At 44.5% G+C, this 15,748-nt stretch overlaps 1 protein-coding gene across 1 annotated transcript in view; it reads right to left on the bottom strand.

The window, feature by feature from the left end:
- Positions 1–15,748, bottom strand: part of LOC147683721 (ceruloplasmin-like) — a 427,036-nt gene that overhangs the window by 375,535 nt on the left and 35,753 nt on the right. The gene's annotated exons all lie outside the window — the stretch shown is intronic.

The raw sequence follows: 15,748 nt of genomic DNA, 5'->3' as shown, positions 1-15,748 counted from the left end.
ATGTGGTTACCAAAATGCCAATAAAACTTTATTTAAAAAAAAAACCTTCCTCTGTGTGCAGCGGGACTGTTGCATCGCCTCCCCAAGGTCTCAGGAGTTGACGCATCTCTTTGTTTCCGAATCTGCCGCTGTTTGGCCTTGTGAATTTTAACGCAACTACAGGTACTTTGTGTAAAAATCACGCATCCATAGTTTTCTATGGTACAAGTTCTTGAAACCAGTCTTGTTAAGTTTAGATAAAGATATTTTATTTTTCTAAACTAGATTGGTGTCCTTTTGTGGTGTTTTCATGTTGGTACAAATACTTTACACATTGCCTTTGGGATAAGCCTTTGTGCTCGTGCCAAGCTACCAAGCTGGTGAGCAGGGAATGTTATCTAAAGTGTGTATCCCACTTACCCTGACTAGAAGCAATGCTCCCTACTTGGACAAAGGCACCTATCTCTGCCAACTAGAGACCCCCATTTCTAACACTGGTGATTTGGAGTCGAGAATGCTTTCCAGCTTGATAGGCAGAGGCTTTACGCTTATGCATTGATTTCTTTCATCATAACTCTTTATTGAGTACCTGAAATGACACCTTATTCTAATATATTTAGAGTTGGGAACTTCCTTTATGGAACACGGTTGCTGCATTATAACAACAATTACTGTTACTTTGACTAAAATTGTATTTGAACTTATATCGAAGCATTAATTATTATAATGTCTAATGCTTATGTTTTAAAAAACAAACTCTTAATCAATAAAATTATTAAATCTAAGAATAAGACTTTTTAACATTCAAACATCTCTTTATTGACTGTACTAAAAGTCATTAATGGTTTAACGTCATCGGATTGATGTTTGCTTCTTTTAATCTCTACTTGTCGGCGAACAAAGGTCCATACAACAAGTGACAAGGTTTGTTTAATGATTGCCTCCGAAGTTTAAGGTATAGAAAACCCCGCTCCCTCACCACCTACCGCACTGATTCAATACTTTAAGGAAGAAGTCTACAAACTGGGGGGGGCTTGGGGGGCCTAATTGATCCCACGGGGGGCACAAGGTACTGTCCAGGAGAATCCTCATGCTGATAACACTGCTTTGTTTTTACTGAAAGAAAACAGAGGGGCAGAAGGCTAATTTACAATGGGCCATTACTAACATCTTTTATCATGCATATGATGGCTGGGAATAGGTGTCAAAGGGGAGGGCCACTGAATGGTACTTTTACACTTTAGTAAGACCTGGCTGACCAGAGTAGTATGTTGGCAATCATGTATTTGATTGCATTTTTAAAACAGGTAGCTGCAATGTTTTAATAGGTTTATACATATTTAAAGTTGTCAGTATTATAGAATAATTGGGAAAAATATGTTTTCATTGGGTGCCCCATTTGTTAATTTTTTAACACCGGAGGGGGTGTGGCATTAACAAGTTTGAAGACCACTGCTCTAAGAAGTGGCTTAACCTGTTCGGCTCGGAACCAACAAACAAGGCTGCTCTGATGTTAACCCAATGAAGGGAGTCAAAGATAGTGCTCTGAAACAAGAACTACTCAAGACTTTGTACCTGAAGGAATTTTTCTCAGAAAATTATGACAAGTGAACCAATGTTGTCACCTAGCTGCATTCCCTCCTGTAATCCACCCTCGGGCCAGCTTTCTCTCCTCAGGGAAAATGAGTTTCACGGCACCTCAACATTCTACTGTGACATCACAGTCTCCTATACCTTTTAATGTCTTTGCCACTAGTGTTCTGTGTGCATGCACTAATGTTCTTATTGTCCTTCGAATGCTCACAACTGACATATGGGGAGGGAATGGGATAGAGGGACTCTTCCGAAAAGCAGCAGCTATCCGACAACATGTCCTAATTTTCCAATTGATGGATAGCAAGGATGAGGTAGCGGTGATGGCAGAAGGGAATGGCTTTTAGCCCTTAGTATATCCCACTCAAGCACTCTAACGTTTCCATACGCAAAGCGTATCTTATGGATGTGAAGCTTTGAAGGGGCTGAGCCGAGATGTGCAAACACATCTCTCAGCCCAGCTGTAGCTTTGGTGGCCTAATGAAATCGTGTTATTGAATGAGCATTGACAACATTATCAAGGATGTCTGGCTGAGGTGCAATGAGGGGCCAATTTCTGTAAACAGCCTGGTCCTTGGCCTTGAGCATGGTGCACAAAATCTTGATTTCAACTGTTGATGCCACTGACGCTGCATTGCGTTAGATTTCTTTACAAAATCACAGAAGGGGGAGCAAATTGCCCCTTGAGTGGCTTTATACATACCTAAAAACTTGCGTTGCCGTGTGTGGCGTAAGGAAAAAGTAAGGGGCATATTATCAAGGGGGTTTATCTCCGCTTTTTTGGCTTTAAAAGCCAAGAAAGGAGAGATAAAATTATCTCCCTATTACCTAGCTGTCGCTAACACCAGTTAGCGACAGCTAGTAGGAGATAGCGACCATCTTGGGCCCCGCTTTGCATGTCAGTGATATTTATCACTAATGACATGCAAAGTGGGCGTGCCAAGATATTAGCGACTGGAAACAGTCGCTAACATCGCTATCTCCTATTACCAACTTTTGGAGATATTCATGCTAAGCGCGAATATCTCCAAAAACTAACACCTGCCCCTGAGCAGTTCTTAGCCATGTTATCCAATGGTAGGTGGATAACATGGCTAAGAGCATTAGCTCGCTAATGCATGAATATCGCGGACTTTTCAGCGATATTCATGCATTGCGGCCGATTTTTATCGCATTTGCGATAAACCTTGGTAATACCAAGGTTTATCTGCGATGAAAATCACTGCAGCTCGGCGATAATTGTTTCACGCTAACCAAGCAATAGCGATAATTATCGGTATTGCTTGGTAACATGCCCCTCAATCCTTAGCAAATCGGGCCCAGGGTCTTTATCCACAATATTACCTCCATGAAGCTGATCTTTGTGCCAACAGCACTGCTCACAGATAGGGTACATCCCCAAATAAATGGGTGATATTTTCACCACTTGTGCAAGAAAAACACAATCCTGCAGTTTCGAAAAACTTGGATGTTGAGCAACATGAATCGGGAGCACCATACAGCAGTAGTTGGAGAGCATAAAAGGATTCTTTTTTTATAAATATTATGTGCTTGATTTACTTTGGGACATTGTTGCTGTCTAAAAGACAGATGTGGCAGAGAATGGATGAGAGTGGATGTATGCGCCAAGACACCAATTTTAAAAGGAAAAAAATGTTTCTAAAAAAATCTGTATAGTAAACGTTAGTTTTGCGAATATTAAAAGATTAAAATATAATCATTTTCTCCTTTGAAAGATATTTAATTTTTCCAACTATCTGTCAGGGTATATTGTGTTAGCTGTGACAGAAAAAAATTAGACAACTCTAGAAATTCTTTTCTACACCTCTTTAACTCAGACTCTTGTAAAAAATAAGAAAAACAGACATATGATGAGATTTTTTTCGTTCATTATATCAGTAATTTATCAGAATTTTCTCAAGCTATTCTTCATTTTAAAATAAAGCATAAACTTGTGATATTATTTCCAAAGGTCATACTGCAGAGGTCACGTTTAGCTCTCATATGTACTGCAATATTTTCAGTCATGTGTGCTTCTGAAAATCAATGTTTCTATATTTCATCTTTTCCATCCACTGCAAGACCCCTGGTTATGTTTTCATTCTGGTCAGCTGGCACCAACGGTATCAAATCCTTATCATCATCCTCAGGCAGTATCCAGGCATGTGATCCCAAATGAAACACGCATTGGCAACGCTAAGAGGTCTGGTGTTGGCCGCCAGCCATTTAACATTGGCAATTATTTTCTTGTTTTTTTGGGGGGGTTTTGCAAAACATTATTATTAGGGAAGCTGCTGAGTCCTCATCAAACTAAAAAACATTGATCTGAGAAAAAAAAAAATTGGGTCCAAAAACGCACACATTCCCAACGTGGTCCCTGGCACTAAAGGGAACTACTTTGTGTGTGGATGCGCTCCATGTAAAAGAAAAGCATGTTATAGCTCACAGTGAAGTCAGACAAAGGCTGAAGTGAGCTGTGACTGGAAGAAAAATGTGAATGACACAACAGCAGACTTATGGATGAAATCTTGCTGAAAAAAAACCCTATAGGTAACTATATTATAAACATACGTTTAGTAAAATCAAAAGGTCAAACTAACACCTGATCTAGTGTTGGCTGCCAGCCTCTTACCTATGTTAATGCTCTTTGGTAACGTTTTTGTAAATCTTTATTACACACAGATAGAGAAGGCTGAAAAGATAGAAAAATACAGACATTTTCAAATCAGACAGAGAGACTAAGAAAGACATATCGTTATACCTGCTGCTCAGCCACAGTGACTGTGAGAAAATGTTGGTGAGTGGAATGTTGGATGAGTGAGATGTGAGTTGGAGGATGGGCTGAGCGGCAGGAAGGCTGCTCCTGGTGGGGCTCTCCTCAACATCTTATCTTAAATAAACCTAGATGAAGAAACTACCTGGACAGGACTTTCCTTTGTTCACTTAATTTTGGCGACGATTTTGAAAGAACCTGCATATTACACCGCAATGATGGAAGCTGTGACAAATAGAAACATTTCCTATTGAAAATTGAAACCTAAAGAAAACTTCAAGGTATAGGACTTCTTTTCTAATTAACAGTTGTGTATTTTGAAGCAAGCTGGCACCCCTGAGCCCCACCAGTGACCTTGATATTGGTCTTTGGTAACGTTTTTGTAAATCTTTATTACACACAGATAGAGAAGGCTGAAAAGATAGAAAAATACAGACATTTTCAAATCAGACAGAGAGACTAAGAAAGACATATCGTTATACCTGCTGCTCAGCCACAGTGACTGTGAGAAAATGTTGGTGAGTGGAATGTTGGATGAGTGAGATGTGAGTTGGAGGATGGGCTGAGCGGCAGGAAGGCTGCTCCTGGTGGGGCTCTCCTCAACATCTTATCTTAAATAAACCTAGATGAAGAAACTACCTGGACAGGACTTTCCTTTGTTCACTTAATTTTGGCGACGATTTTGAAAGAACCTGCATATTACACCGCAATGATGGAAGCTGTGACAAATAGAAACATTTCCTATTGAAAATTGAAACCTAAAGAAAACTTCAAGGTATAGGACTTCTTTTCTAATTAACAGTTGTGTATTTTGAAGCAAGCTGGCACCCCTGAGCCCCACCAGTGACCTTGATATTGGTCACCCACAACCCAAGTGTGCCAGTTCTTGCTTTTTCTGCTTAAACTGTACTGGAGTTACAGTGTCTTTGTTCATATTTTCCTTGTTTGCTGCAACCGCTATTTGAGTCATTACTACTACTAATTGGGTTTGGCAGCCTTCAGAAATGTCAATGAGTTGCTTGAAGTCATCTGGTTTACAAACAAGCTACTGTGAAGCCTGCTGTGCTCTGCTATTTATTATTGCCGGGTGCTACCTTCAACTGCGGTGCTCCAGTGTTTAGGAGATGCGCAGCTGTTTAATACTGGGAGAAGCCTCTCTTATGTGACATATGGACGTTGTGGTCAGTCTTCATTTCGATTTCATGGAGGAGTGACTACTAGACATTATCCCTTCCTGCGCACTTGGCCTACATCTGTCACTGAGTTATAAACTGTGGCTGACTCCTTTTCTGGCGTTGCATGCTATATATGTTCTTTTGTTGTATGCCTACATTGCGTCTTTTACAGTGACTTTTCAAATCGCCACCGCCAAGTGTGGGAGGTTATTGGCTGTGCTAGGACTCACATTTGTGGTGAGTTTTGGTTCAGTGGCAGTTTTAACAGTCAATATGTCTTTTAAACGTTGCATGCGCATCTCACCTCACTGCTTATGCCGCGCGACTCTCCACAAGGATCATCTATGACGACTCGACCTCCAACAACGTAATATCTCGCTGAGTGACAATGTTTGGCGCTCAAGCGCGCCGTGAGCCATAAGTCACGGTATGCTGTGTGGCCACCATCTTGAATTTCAGACTTCACTCTTCACACTCCTGCGTATAAGAGCTTCAGCACCTGTGGGAAATGCTTTCGCATAGTTATAGGGGCCGCTTTCCCCATTCTTCCGATATTTCCTATGTTGGATTGTGCCATGTTTTCCCTCAATGTCGGCACCTGCGGTATATTCATCAGCTTCATTGGACTTTTGCTATTCTGGAGTGTGCCATATTCACCCAGTTTTTTTTTTTCGCGGGAGCTACTCAAAGACCTTGCCTGTATTTGGATATCCTGTGGGAGGGATTCTGCTCCTACACAGAACTGTGCATAGAGACTTAGAACCTCAGTGAATTAGGGTGTGCCAAAACTCACCTTAGTATCCAAAATCCCCTACCAGACTAGCAATCAGTGTCTCATTGGTACTAACCCCAATGATTTAGACAACCCAGGACATGGACTTAGAACACCTCAGGTAACGTGGAACACATGAACACTCTTTTGTTATACTAACATATCAATCCAGTACAAGGAGTCAATAAGGACACGTGTGAGTTTGAAATGTTTATTTCTAATGCAGTGTTCTCAAACGCAGTATCTTAGCTAATACAAGCAAACATATTATAAAGATCAAGGTTATAAGCATAGTTACTATTCCACAAAATACAAAGGGTGAAAGCATATTAAAATGCTAAAGGAAACAGGTCTAAATAGAACCTCAGTTTACCCTCCCTAGCTAGTATATTATAATATATCTACAGAAGGTCTCTTTGGGTTTTGAAGGGCAGGCCCAAACCTTTAGATTCAGTGGAAATGGATCACATCATCTCCTACACTAACACACTGCATACGGATATTCATCAAGTGTGAGTGTCCTGCCTTGCGCAGTGCAATATCATTCGCGCCTAAAAAACAAAGTTGGCTACAGCTGCATCCATATTATGTCTACTCTGTGCGCTGATCAATCCAAACAATAAGCGCTGTGTTGAACCTTGAAGGCCTCGGCACCCACTGTACAGACATAGCTTACCAAGCAAGACTGATATTATAAGCAAACATGTTATTCTCGTGTAAAGCAAAATACCTAACTAGGCGAAAAGCATTAATAACAAAATGTGTCGTGTGCAGAGGCAGCAGGAATGGAAAAATGGCGTTTAAAACTCTAACTAACACATGCCAACTTAACACAGTGCACAGGTTAAACCAATACATAAGACAATCCTTTCTATGTAACTTCACCAAGGTTAACAATGTGAGTACTGCTTATGTGACAACAGCTTTGTTTATCACCACCTATGATACTGCAGTGGACATTAGTTCACTGCGCAGGATTCTATGTTGGGCTATAGGCAATTACTTTGCTGCATTGTATTGTACTGTATTGTATTGTAGTGCATTTTTGTATAGCGCTACTGTCACCCTACAGGTATCCTGGCGCTCAGACAATCAAGGAACAACTGTACCTACGGCTCAGGTGATGATGACAGATTTCTTACCTTCTGGGATACAATAGGGTTTTCAAACCCTTTCTAAAATCCAGCAAGGAGTCAGCTAACCTAAGATTCAGTGGCAGCCCATTCCATAACTGTGCAGCTGCTACACTGAAAGCTCTGCCCCCCATTCCGGATCGTTTAAATCTGGGAATAGATATTAGGCCTGTGTTAGCAGACCGTAAGTGTCTGGGAGGCTCGTACCAGTTAAATTTTTCCTGCAAGGGTAATGGTCCGCTTCCATGAACCGCTCCGAAGACGATGCATAATGACTTGAAGCTAATCCGCTCTTTTATTGGCAGCCAATGGAGATCCCTCAGTGCCATAGTTGTGGAGGAGCTCCATGGTCTATTCAGAGCCAACTTTGCTGCTGCAGACTGCACCCGTTGCAACCCCTTCACATGTTAGAACCCAATTAGGTCTCTATCTTCTGTTCTCGTTTTGGATCGGGTGAGATACTGCTCACCAGAGTATTTTTGTTGTCTTTGGTGATGCTAGTGTTTGGCAAATACTTACGTTTTCATGTGCAGTGCTGCTATGCCTATTATCTTCTTTTCTTATTCGCCCCTGTCACATGAAGTGCTTGCTATCTATCATTTTACTATTGTCTGCCACATATGCAATGTACTTGCTGTCATGAGGTGATGTTCCTTGTTCAATCTGTGCCCATCCTTGCTGCCATGGGTGTTATTTGTAATACTCTATTTTTCTAAGTTTGCTGCCAAGTATGCCATATTCTTATTGGGTGTATTGATACCCCTGTCATGTGCTTTGGCGTGCTGTGCTTGGTTTGTTTCCTTGTTCTCCATATTCTTTTTGAGTGTGGTTCTGCCTATGTTTACTTAGGAGTGTACTTAGGGGTTGTTCACCCGTTCAGTTGTTTCACCCGGGAGTGTGTTTTGGGGTCTTGTACCTCGTGCAGTTGTTTTACCTGAGGGTGTGTGTTCCTGGGTCGTGTACCCTGTGCTGTGTTGTTACCTAGGGGTGTGCGTTCAAGGGTCGTGTACAGTTGTGTTACCTGGGGGTGTGCGTACGCAGAGTGAACGTTTTTCTTTTTTTTGTGTGTCCCTTACTACTTAAGTGGGTTGTTAATTGTGCATTTTCATGTGTTCCATGTGGAGCGCCTTTCCACACATTCCACCCTCACTTCAGATTTGGGTGAAAGCCTTTGTTTAAGCTGTATTTTGATGAGTATGAGTGATTTGTGAACGATGTTCATATGTTTTCTATGAGGATGGATGGGGAACGTGGTTGTTCCTTTCTGGATTTGTGTGGACGGTTGTTCCACACTTTCCACCCGTACTCCTGCTTGGGTGAAGGGTTAAGTTCTAGCTGCTTTTTTCTAGAATTAGTGTTTTACCTCTGGATTGCTGTTTCTTCTATGATTAATTTGAATTGTGCACTTTCCTTGTTCCGTGTGAAGCCCCTTCCACATGTACCACCCTTACTACGGGTTTTTTTTCATGCCATTAGTTCCCTGTGGAATGAACTTCCACAGCCTCGAAGTTCTTGCTAGAATGGTTTCCTACCTCGTCTTCCAGTCTGTACTCTTTGTTTTGGTATTAGGGGTTAGTTTGTGTTTTCTGGCGTGGTAGCGTGTGTGTTGTCTTGGTTTGGTTGAAAGGGAGTGTGTGATTTGTTATTTTGCATGGTGGATAGGGAGAAGTGGTATGTGTAGAGTTGCTGGATTGAGTGGTGTGCTTCTTCTTCCAAATATTTATTCTTTGTTATCTTTTAACATTTATATCACCATTAGTACATGTATGACATTGCATTTGCTCTGATGCCCCTATGTTACATTTAATTATTTTCTTGTCATCTTTTGCATGCTTCATTTTATTGTGGTTCTTTTGATGTTGTTTCTCAGTTGTATAAAGAAAGGGAGATGTGTTATACCTGATGCTCAGCCAGTGTGACTCTGGTGAGATAATGTTGGTGAGTGGAATGATGGATGAGTGAAGATGTCAGTTGAAGGATGGGCTGAGCAGCAGAAAGGCTGCTCCTGGTGAGGCTCTACTCAACAACTTATCTTAAATAAACCTACATGAAGAAACTACCTGGACTGGACTTTCCTTTGTTCACTACACAGACATAGAGTGCTGTACAGATAGATAGATAGATAGATAGATAGATAGATAGATAGATAGATAGATAGATAGATAGATAGATAGATAGATAGATAGATAGATAGACAGACAAGCAGACAGGTAGGACATATACAGATAGAATGATAGATTGATAGATTAATAGATAGATAGATAGATAGATAGATAGATAGATAGATAGATAGATAGATAGATAGATGGATAGATATATAGATAGATAGATAGATAGATAGATAGATAGATAGATAGATAGATAGATAGATAGATAGATAGATAGATAGATAGATAGATAGATAGATAGATAGATAGATAGATAGATAGATAGATTGAGATAGCTTCCGATAGATAGATAGATAGATAGATAGATAGATAGATAGATAGATAGATAAATAGATAGATAGATAGATAGATAGATAGATAGATAGATAGCTTTGCAAGGACAGATAGATAGAATGATAGACTTGCAAAGATATATAGACTGACATACAGAACAATGACAGATAGAAGTTTGATAGATAGATAGACAGACAGCAATTAGAAATATAATAGCTAAATGTCAATATGAGCAGAACATCAAGAGCACTGAAAACAAACTAGAAAGACCGACAAGCAGGACATACAGACTGCACTGATTTACAAGTATCAATTTAGTCCTGAATTCAAGGACGCCTGCATTGCTGCTCTCCACGGACCACGGACCTCTCTCCTCCATACCTACCCACCTGTCATCACAGCTAGCGGTACCCGCTCCGCAGGTCCTCCGTCGCAGAAGGGGGTGAACCAAGTCCGTGCTGCACTGCTGGGCGGTGAGTGTGCGACAGGGCTGCGAGCTGCAACCCGGACTCAGTTTCCCAGGAGTCCCGGGTTGCCTTGGCCGTTCCAGCTGGCCCGCTCTCCCTGACCGCCCCGCCCAGCCCCACACGCCTCATAATCGGCAGCGTTTCCTACCTGCCTTGGGACCCTCAAGGACGCCTGCATTGCTGCTCTCCACGGACCACGGACCTCTCTCCTCCATACCTACCCACCTGTCATCACAGCTAGCGGTACCCGCTCTGCGGGTCCCGCGTCGCAGAAGGGGGTGAACCAAGTCCGTGCTGCACTGCTGGGCGGTGAGTGTGCGACAGGGCTGCGAGCTGCAACCCGGACTCAGTTTCCCAGGAGTCCCGGGTTGCCTTGGCCGTTCCAGCTGGCCCGCTCTCCCTGACCGCCCCGCCCAGCCCCACACGCCTCATAATCGGCAGCGTTTCCTACCTGCCTTGGGACCCTCAAGGACGCCTGCATTGCTGCTCTCCACGGACCACGGACCTCTCTCCTCCATACCTACCCACCTGTCATCACAGCTAGCGGTACCCGCTCCGCGGGTCCCGCGTCGCAGAAGGGGGTGAACCAAGTCCGTGCTGCACTGCTGGGCGGTGAGTGTGCGACAGGGCTGCGAGCTGCAACCCGGACTCAGTTTCCCAGGAGTCCCGGGTTGCCTTGGCCGTTCCAGCTGGCCCGCTCTCCCTGACCGCCCCGCCCAGCCCCACACGCCTCATAATCGGCAGCGTTTCCTACCTGCCTTGGGACCCTCAAGGACGCCTGCATTGCTGCTCTCCACGGACCACGGACCTCTCTCCTCCATACCTACCCACCTGTCATCACAGCTAGCGGTACCCGCTCCGCGGGTCCCGCGTCGCAGAAGGGGGTGAACTAAGTCCGTGCTGCACTGCTGGGCGGTGAGTGTGCGACAGGGCTGCGAGCTGCAACCCGGACTCAGTTTCCCAGGAGTCCCGGGTTGCCTTGGCCATTCCAGCTGGCCCGCTCTCCCTGACCGCCCCGCCCAGCCCCACACGCCTCATTATCAGGGCTCCTCCCCTTATTTTACCGTTACTATATCTACAGTTGAGCGCCCTGCTGCGCGGGAGCGCGCGGGAGGGCGCCGGGAGAAGCCCGGGACAAGGGCGGGACCGTCTGTGGCCGCCAGGGGCCGGAGGAGGCCGGGCAGGGCCTGACCTCTATCACTTGTAGCCCGGAGGTTAGTGTCTCGCCACAAGATGGATATGGCAACAGAAGATGTAACTCCGGGTAAAAAATCCAGATTACGCAGTGGCTCACTGGAGAATTATTTTCCTAAGAAGAGTGAGGGAGAAAAGGACTCTATCCTAGCAGAGCGTAGGGCAGAGCGGCGCCGCTCAGTTGAGAGTATGAAACATAGACCCCTCACTGATAGTCTGCTTGTATTGAACCGGGAGGGAGATTCGACTGACTTGAGTGAGGATAACGTTAGTCAAGACGGAGTCCCCTTATTGTTTCGTGATTTTGTAGCCATTCCCTGTTTGCCCTCGGATAATATTATAATTGTTTCCCCTACCCCTAGTTGTAGCCGCGTCATTGTTACATCTAAATCTAGGAAGCAAAAAGCTAAGTTTTTACCTGCGGCCCAGACCCACCGCCCACCCCCTAGTAAAAAAAGGAAGAAACAAAGGGTGGTACCAGGTAAAGCCAAAACACCGCATACTGATTTTGGTAAAGGGACAAAAACCCCCATCGTAACTGAGATTCCCCCAGTAGTGGAGCAGGATTATACACCACAAGTAGTAGCTCTACCGGTTCTTTGTCCATCTGTAGCAGCTACACAAGATGTGGCTCCAGATAACAACGATAGAGCAACTCTAACTGTTACTCCACCTCTACTTCCCCCCACAGTGATAGGGAACTTGGAATTTTTGTTGAGATCTCTCCTTCTACCTATTAATGAGTCCATTAAAAAGGTGGAAATTAGACTGACCATATTGGAAGCTGCCATAACTAGTATGTCTACTCTCACCAAAAATAAAGGAAGTGGGGTGGTGCATCCCACTCCCTTGACAGGGCCCCCTCCCACCACAGCTCAAAAGAAATCCAAAATTCCATCTGCCCCAGCTCTGATTAAGCAAACTTGCCAGCCTCAGGGTAGAGCTGACCCCCCACCTCATAATACACCGTCGCTTAAACAACTAAAGACACCAGCCACTGAATTGGGTGCTGCCTCCAATAAATCAACCTTAAAGGCCTCGACGAGTAACAACCAGAACGTCCACGGGGATGGTGGAAATAGCAGAATACCTCACAAAAGGGTCCCACAAGTAGAGATTCCTCCAGAAGCAGTGCCCTATGTGGTGATTTTATCGGGGGTCCCTCAGTTAACAGAAAATAAGAAGGAGGGATATGCTGACCTCAAGAATAAAATCATCCATTGGTTGAGGTTGCACAGGCCGATAGCGCCTAATATAGATGGGGACATAGTTCATGTTAGACGGATCAACTGGCTGGGGAGTAGAACCAAAAATATAGAGGGGGACCTTGTGGTGGTCAATTTTAGAGACCCTCGGGCTGTTGATTATATCTTAAACTGGCCACCTGGAAATGGGGAAACCTGTATCACCCCTCGGGCTTTAACATACTTCTACCCCAGGTCAGAAGCTATTACCTCTAAATATTCAAACAGACCACAGTCCTATAGGCCGCCTCTTACACTACCCTACATTAACAATTATCCCCAGTATGAGCATCAGTTCACCATGGTGCCTGACCAACACTCCGCTTGGTCTATGGTCCCATATAGACATATGATGAACCAGGGCTCTAGGATGAATCATCTGAGACCCTTTACCCCGTTGGATACTTACAATCGGTTTTCTCAGCTGTCAGGGCTGGAAGACTGTGATTGAAGTTTGGGGCCCGGTGGGGGGGGTTAAATGAACTCCCTGGGGAGGAGGACCCTCGACTACTCTGTGGTAGTATAGATACAGGAGAAGTCAGTCTACTTACAGCCCACATGGTCACCACCAACAACATTATTGAGGATTATAGGCTAGCTGGGCCTTTGACTAGTATGGCAGGTTGCCTTGCAACCACCATTCCCTTGGTTCAGGAGGGGGGGAGCCCTATGACCAGGGTGGATAACGAGAGTGCGACTGGGGTGGGTTATACTTCTATGCCCAGAGGACGGCGGGTAATAAACCTTCTTTCTTGGAATATTGCTGGGCTAAAGAGGAAGTTAGAAATCCCGGAGTGGCATACACTCATTGAGCAGTTTGATGTTTGCCTGTTCCAGGAAACATGGAGTCTATTACCGCTACATAAATCGGGGTACACCACCCACTTTGTGCCTGCGGTAAGTAAGGGAAAGAGTAGACCAGCGGGTGGGCTCATGGTCTGGATAAAAATAGAACTGGACTGGGTGGTCACATGCCATAATGTGGAGTGTAATGATATACTCCACCTTTCGGCAAGAGGACGGGAGGATGTCGTTAGGCTTGACCTTTTTAATGTCTATGCTAGAGGGACACCGGGTGACTCCTCCTCCTTGACCTTAACAGCTCTGGACTCCGCCTTAGCTAATTGCCCCTGTTCAGCTAAAATCCTTGTGGGGGGTGATTTTAATTGTACGTTTGAACCCCTCCTCGGAGATGACCCCCTGGGAATTGAAGAGGAGGATTCAAAATGGTCTATCCCAACTCTATCCCTGCCCCCTATTAGGAAATGGTCACCCAGGGCCATTCAAATTAATGCACTGACAAGGGACCACAAACTAAGAGCCCTTAATGGCAGGACTATATCCGATCAGACAGGGGCACTGACTTTTAATAGACTCACAGGGCCGTCCCGAATCGATTACATCCTAATGGATGTTGGATTTTGGGCAGACCTTATTGATATGGAGGTCTTTCCAAGTCAGGATAGCGATCACAATCCCCTGTGTTGTAAGTTCAATTGGGGTGTCTTTAAAGACAGGCGGGCGAATGACACCTTAAAAATAACTAAAGAGATTATCCCATATAACAATAATCGCAGACTGAAATGGGATAAGGCTAACCTTAAGGAGGATGATATAGGAATCATTAAATCTCTGGTAGAGGGCTTGTCTTCTAATTTAGAGGTCTGGGTCGGTGAAAACCGGATTAACAGCCCCCAACACCCCTCCCTTGACTCTGCCTATAAAGCCACAATTGATCAAGTTGGCCAATTTTTTATCTCGAAAGGGAAAAGTAATAGGGGTCCCGTTATACCCTCTACTCTTTATAAACCATGGTATACAGATCACTGTAAGAGCATAAGGAAAAATCTGACAAAAGCTCTGCTTTCAGGGGACCCTTTACTGGTTAGAGCGGCCAGGAAGGATTATCTGAAAACATTATCATTGGCCAAACGGGAGTGGGAGGAACAGCATTGGCAGGATCTCTCCAATGCTGTGAGCAGTAGGAACCCAAACCTTTTTTGGGATTTGATCAATAGAACAAGGCAGAGAAAATCGCAACCATTGGCTGCACATATAACTAGCCAGCAACGGTTTACTCATTTTTCATCCCTATATGGAGACTTGGAGGAAACAGCTAGCCCTGGGGTGAATAGTCTGGGTGAAGGGGACCACTTAGAGGATAATGCCCTTTTATTTTCGACCTCAGAAGTAGTGATGGCGATTAGACATCTAACCCCTAAGAAAGCAGCCGGGCAGGATGGGATTCCTGGAGATCTGTTGATGGCGGAGCCAGAGGCCTGGGCCAAACTAATTGCTATAATAATGAATCTGATCACGAGGGGACACCAGGTACCAGACTCCTGGAAAGGGGCTGAGGTAGTTACTGTGTTTAAGAAGGGGGTAAGAGATGACCCTGCGAACTACAGACCTATCAGTTTGATAGACATAATTCAGAAAGTGGTCGGCAGGGTCATCATTTCAAGAGTAGGCGATTGGATAGAGGAGGCCAGTGTTCTCTCCCACTTACAAGCGGGTTTTAGAAGGAAGGTAGGCACGATGGACCAGGTCTTTCGCTTTTTTGCCATCTATTGGAAGGCGGTTACCATCAAGAAAGGCAGTTTGTATATGGCCTTCATAGATCTCAAAACAGCATTCGACCTGGTCCCTCGTGCAAAACTTTGGGAGATACTTGGAGAGATGGGTTTTCCGAGTGGTCTTCTGAACCTAATCGTAAAGCTGCACGAGGGGAATTATGCGAGGGTTAGATGGGGATCCCAGGGACAACTAACAGATAGGATCCCAGTGCGGAGAGGAGTACGTCAGGGCTGTGTTATGGCTCCGACCCTTTTCTCCCTATTCGTAAATGGAGTGGTGGACCATCTGAAGGGGGTGGAGACGGATGCCCCATCCCTGGCGGGGGAAAGAATCCCCACACTTCTCTTCGCCGACGACACCTTATTAATCTCCAAATCCCCAGTGGGCTTGCAAAAACTCT

The sequence above is a fragment of the Lissotriton vulgaris genome, chromosome 11, assembly GCF_964263255.1.
Source record: "Lissotriton vulgaris chromosome 11, aLisVul1.2, whole genome shotgun sequence".
In the NCBI taxonomy this organism is placed as follows: Eukaryota; Metazoa; Chordata; class Amphibia; order Caudata; family Salamandridae; genus Lissotriton; species Lissotriton vulgaris.
This window is presented reverse-complemented; position numbering and strand designations above follow the sequence as displayed.